Raw genomic sequence first — 6,018 nt, forward strand, 5'->3', positions numbered from 1 at the left:
CGACTCATCTTGGAACGAACCATGTCCAACATGGTTCAACTGCGCCTCTCAGCGACACCATTAAGCAGTGGTGTCCTAGGAGGAGTCAATTGTGAAACTATTCCACATTCCTTGAGGTAGTCGTGGAACTTGATACTAAGATACTCTCCTCCTCTATCAGATCAGAGCATCTTTATATTCATGCCTAATTGATTCTCGACTTCATGTTTAAACTCTTTGAACTTTACAAAGGAATCTAATTTATGTTTGATAAAGTAGATATAACCATATCTATTATAATCGTCCGTAAATGTTACATAAAACCGATTAGCATCTCTTGTGGTGGAACTGAAGGGTCCACACACATTTGTGTGTATGACGTCCAACAAACATTCACCCCTTTCACAAGTTCCAATGAAAGGTGATTTTGTCATCTTGCCCAAAAGACAAGATTCACAATCATCATTTGGACTTAGGTCAAATTGTGACATCCCCAAATTTCACGGCCAAAAAAGACCGAATTCGTTTATGCTTTTTAAAATAAAATCAGAGTAATCTTTTAAAGAAAACTATTGCGGAATTTGTTCCCAGAAAACATGATAAATATTTTATCCAAGCATCTCCGAAGAGATGTATTTTATTTGTTTTAAAACATTTGGGATGTCCTGGTCAATACAGACACATAAGCATAAACCGAACTTACATTCATCTACACTATTGATATACATCTCTTTAATCTCTCAGTGTAATATGTCTTTGTATCGATACCTGTGATACAAAAATATTGAGTGGGTCAAGTTTGGAAAACCTGGTGAGTACATAGGGATTTCAATCCCACAATGTTATAACATATATATAATTTAAAATTCACACAATATAAAATTTTCTCTCTCTCTCTCTCTCTCTCTATATATATATATATATATATATATATATATATATATATATATATATATATATATAACCAACTCTTACCCCACCCCGTCAACCCTCTCAACGAGACTAAAAACTAACCTCTCGACTTGATCCATACTCCCGGATCTAAAACTAACCTCTCGACCTGATCCATACTCCCGGATCTAAAACTAACCTCTCGACCTGATCCATACTCCCGGATCTAAAACTAACCTTTCGACCTGATCCATACTCCCGGATCTAATAACAAATAACTATGTCCTGTCCATACTCCCGGACTAAGGGCAACTAACTATGTCTTAATCCATACTCCTGGATTAATGACAGATTATATGCCCTGTCCATACTCCCGGACTAAGGACAACTGACTAAGTCTTAATCCATACTCCCGGATTAATGACAATTAACTAAGTCCAATCCATACTCTCGGACTAGGGACGAATAACTATGTCTAATCCATGCTCCCGGATCAATGACATATTTTAAAATTCTATTGTCCGTATATATCTCACTCGTACTCATATAGAGATACTACCCCATAACCATTATAACCAATCTTAGGTTTACTCTTTAACCTAAGTTATCATAAACAATCAGGTATGTTATTTAACACTTAATTCAGACATCATCAAATAACTCACACAAAACATATATTTAATACATTCAAACAATACTTGTATTAAAATCATGTTCATGAAAGGGACTATGCACTCACTTGATAAGACGATTATCGGGCAGCACTACGGCTCTTCGAGTAGAAATTCTCCGGTGAAACCGGGATGCTTTCTTGAAAATCGGGCTTATCGCGGGCAGAGTTTCGGCTCGGAAACTTTACTTCTCGAGATCCTCGGGGCTTCGGGACTTGCTTCGGGTCTCGGGAATGATACCGGGGCTTCGGGGTATAAGTTGCACGCAAAACGAGGCAATAACAAGTGAGGGAGAAGAATTTGAGCACTAAAACTCGACAGCCCACAACATCTATTTATAGGGGCTGATCCCTGCGATTACGCTGGGCGTAACTTCAGAGTACGCTTGGCGTACTCCCTCTACAAGCAGTATGATGGGCGTACTTCGGTTACGCTGGGCGTACTCTTCGGATAAGCTTTGGTATGCGTGCCTCGAACTTCAAAAATTCATAACTTTCGCATACGAGCTCCGTTTTCGACGTTCTTTATATCCACGCGTAGGTGAGACTATGCTCTATCACTTTTATTTAGACTTCGTCGGCTAATTTTGAATTTATTTTTATTATATTATTTTTGGTTGGCCGGGACAGGAAAACTCCGTTATAAAATCATAACTTCTTCATCCGACGTCCGTTTTCGTCTGTATTTTTACCGTTGGACTGCTAACGACGAGATCTCCGATTCTCTTTTAAATTGTTTCGGCCAAATATCACTCGATCTCAATTTCAAGATTTGGGCTGTATACCGCTAAGTCGAAACTTAGAAAAATCATAACTTCTTCATACGAAGTCAGATTTAGACGTTTTTTTCATGCACGCTCTCGGTTTAATGAACTCTACGACTTTCATTTCAGACCATTAAGGCTAAATATCGCTCTATCGTAAATTCAGTATTTACGTCGCGCTGTGTCGTGACGGTTCTGTCGCGAAACTTCGACAGGTCATAACTTCTTCGTTATAACTCGGATTTCGGCGTTCTTTATATGTACGGAATCCTTGTAACATATACTACAACTTAGTTAATATTACTCCTTCTAAATAATCTTCCATCAAAAAGTCATTTTTGATGCTTATCGTCTCTAAATTGACTAGCCCGGATCTACGGGCGTTACACAAATGATTCCAACACTCCATCCTTTTGGAGTTGGGCGATGCGTTTCTTGTTAGTGTGCTCAAGACAACAATGCCACAAGAATGCCTTGTCTAAACCATTAGATGAATCAATGCGAAATACACTATTGCCTAAGCTATCAACCCAAGTCACTGTTTCATACACACCATTACAAGGTAAAGCTTCAAATATAAAAACACCATTTTTATAAACTAAAATTGAACCATTCAAATCATTATAAGTGTAACAAAAACCTTATCTGAACAATGCATGAAATGAAATAATGTTTTGTGTCATTTATGACGAATAGCAACAATCAATTAAACTAATCCTAACATCACTACTAAGCACAAGCCGATAAGTCCCAATCTTGGTAACATGAGAAGATCGCCTATTTCCCATGATCAGATTCATCCTCCCATGCTCCACCTTCTTACTTTCTTTTAGCCCCTTCAAATCAGAACAAATGTGAAAACCACATCCTGTATCAAGGACCCAGGAACGAGTAGATTGTGAGTTATTAGTTTGAATAGTGTATATACCTGTTGACGATGGCTTCACCTTTCCATCCTTGATGTCTTGCAATTATTTGGGGTAAATCCTCTTCCAATGACCCTTGTCATTGCAATAGTAGCAAATGGCCTCTTTTGGGTCACTAACAGCTGAAATATCTGAATTGGGCCTTGTATTTGGGCCATTGCTACATAACCCAGCTCAGGCCTTGTTCTTTCAATTAGCTTTAGGAGCAACCTTCCTCTTCTTCCCTTTGATTTGCCCAATGGCAAGAACGACAACACTATCAGTAGTGGTAGGGGCTTGGTTCTTTCCCTTTATTCCTGACTCAGCAGTCTGTAGCAAGTTGTGGAGTTGTGACAATGTGGTTTCTGTGTTGTTCAAATGATAGGCCAATATAAACTAATCATAACAACTTGGCAAAGAGTTCCAGACCATGTCAATGGCCAAATCCTCATCGAACTGTACATTAATCCTAACAAGGCGTTCCACATACCTTTGCATTCTCTGCATGTGGTTGCACACAAACTCTCCCTCTTTTATTTTTCAAGCCATGAGAGTTTTGACCACTTCATATTTCTCTTGATGAGCTCTCTTGTGGTACTTTTCACAAGGTCATTGTTCATATCATAGGGCCAATAGTCCTCATAGAACCTCTACAATTTTGGGATCATTGTGGCAACCATGATGCAATCAACTTTTGTTGCATCGTCGTAGTGTTTCTTGTAAGAGCCTATTTGTCCAGGAGTAGCAGTGGCTTCATCGATCTCAACAAGTTTTTTTCAAGTAAATACTCTTTGCCCTCGAATAGAAGAGCCATCGTGATGTTGCGCATCCAATCATTATAGTTGGTGCCATCGAAGGACACTTTAGACACGATCGAGAGTAGGGAGAAACCCGAGTGGTGGGTAGATGACGATGGAGCAGAAGCATCACCAGGAGTAGACATGGTTTTAGTTAGATGATAATAATCCTTAATATTTAACCCATAATAAAACAATTAAGGTTAGGATCCAAAATAACAACTCACAACTAAGAAGAGGGATGTCGTAATCTTATTGTGAATTTATGAAGGTAGGTAAAAAGCAATTCATCAATTTCGAACTATGAAATTCCTAGATCTTTTGAGATTCGTTGAATTTATCAATGACATGTTTAATATCAGATTATGCTCTACTATTTGTGACTGGGTTACCAAGGATCACAAACAAGATGTGAATAACCATACAAATATGCTTGGCACTCTCGATGTCATTTATCATCTCATTTTAATGTGCCGTTTAACCACACGCGCTCCATTAATCAATAATAATTTTCGAGATGCCTATTATTACTCTTTATAGTCACTGTTAGTGTACCGGTTAACCACACGCGCTCCACTAACCACTATAAAGTATAATGTGCCATTTTATGGATTAGCATACTTTTCACATTTTTCCTAAAGTAAATAAGAGTGAGATTTTTATAAAAAAAAGTGGTTTAGTTACTTTAGTAACATTATACTTATTAATGATATTATGTCCTATCAAATTCGTTCCGCTAACAACCCTCCACCATACAAGAGAGCAGCATGTAAGAATGGATACCCAATGACGGTCATTTTATAGGCCGCTTCCTTAAACTCCCCTTATAGTATGGCCTGAAATGAAGCAACAATCTCGGATGAAGCAACAATCTCGGATCTACAACTTTTCCTTTGAACCATCACCTTGCTTTGCTCTTCACTTGCTTGGAAAATGGATCAACAACACCCAAATGCTCTCTAATTGCCTTCTAAGCTCCAAGAACACTCAAAGAAGGATTAGGGTTTCATGGTGGCTGTCTAAGGGTGAAATGGAGGCTGACCATTGAGGCATATTATTCCTTTTATAGTGGCATACCCTAAAATTTAGGGTTTTAGTCTGAATGGAGTACGCCCCGCGTACCTCTATGTATGCCCGACGTACTCACAAACCACCCGCGTCCATTTTACACCTCTACGCCGGGCGTACTTTCGCGCCTACCACCTTGCATCCATGGTATCTTCTTGCCACTTTTCTCCATTAGGGACCAATGTTGCCAATAACTTCAAAGTGCTATAACTTCTTCGTTCTAAGTCCGTTTCCGACAAACTTTATATCCACGAAAAGATGGAGAGAAGCCCTACGCTCCTAGCTACACCCCAAGCCTAAAACCTTCCGAATAAAACCAGAGACCCATAAAAGACCGAATTGTCAGATTACGCTTATACCCTTGGCCTTCGAAGACACAATCGAACACTTTCAAAACCGGGTGTTACAACTCTTCCCCACTTAAATTAGATTTCGTCCTCAAAATCTCTCCTTACTAATACCCATATCAAAACTACTGATCTGAGGACACAACCAATGATTCTGCGCGTAAGACCACCTTCTCGAGACAACCGAAAACCAACCAAACTTCCATCCCGAAGTAAGCAAACTTCAAGCTTCAGCAACTCACTTCTGCCTTTCCAGAGTCCAAATCCATACTGATCTGTCTCCTTGATAGACTTTCCTTGCATAACCATCTGCAGGACAATTATACTTGACAAAAGGCTCAGATAATCCTTCGAGTAGAATATTCATCCCCTGAAACGGTTAGACTCAGACGAGAGCTGCGCAACAGGGTCAAATCAATTACTATGAGATTATTTAATCCTGTTGCAAGTGTCTTAGTATTTTCGATCCACAAGCTACCTCCACACACACAAGAATCCTCGCATCACTACTGCCAAAACATCTTGCTGCCTCTTATCCACTGCCCGAATGAGTTGATACCTCCTCGGTCCCAACTTATCTGTCAACTATCTAGAAAT

This window comes from Lactuca virosa, chromosome 7, assembly GCF_052849685.1.
Source record: "Lactuca virosa cultivar CGN04683 chromosome 7, Lactuca_virosa_CGN04683_v6, whole genome shotgun sequence".
NCBI classification, from domain to species: domain Eukaryota; kingdom Viridiplantae; phylum Streptophyta; class Magnoliopsida; order Asterales; family Asteraceae; genus Lactuca; species Lactuca virosa.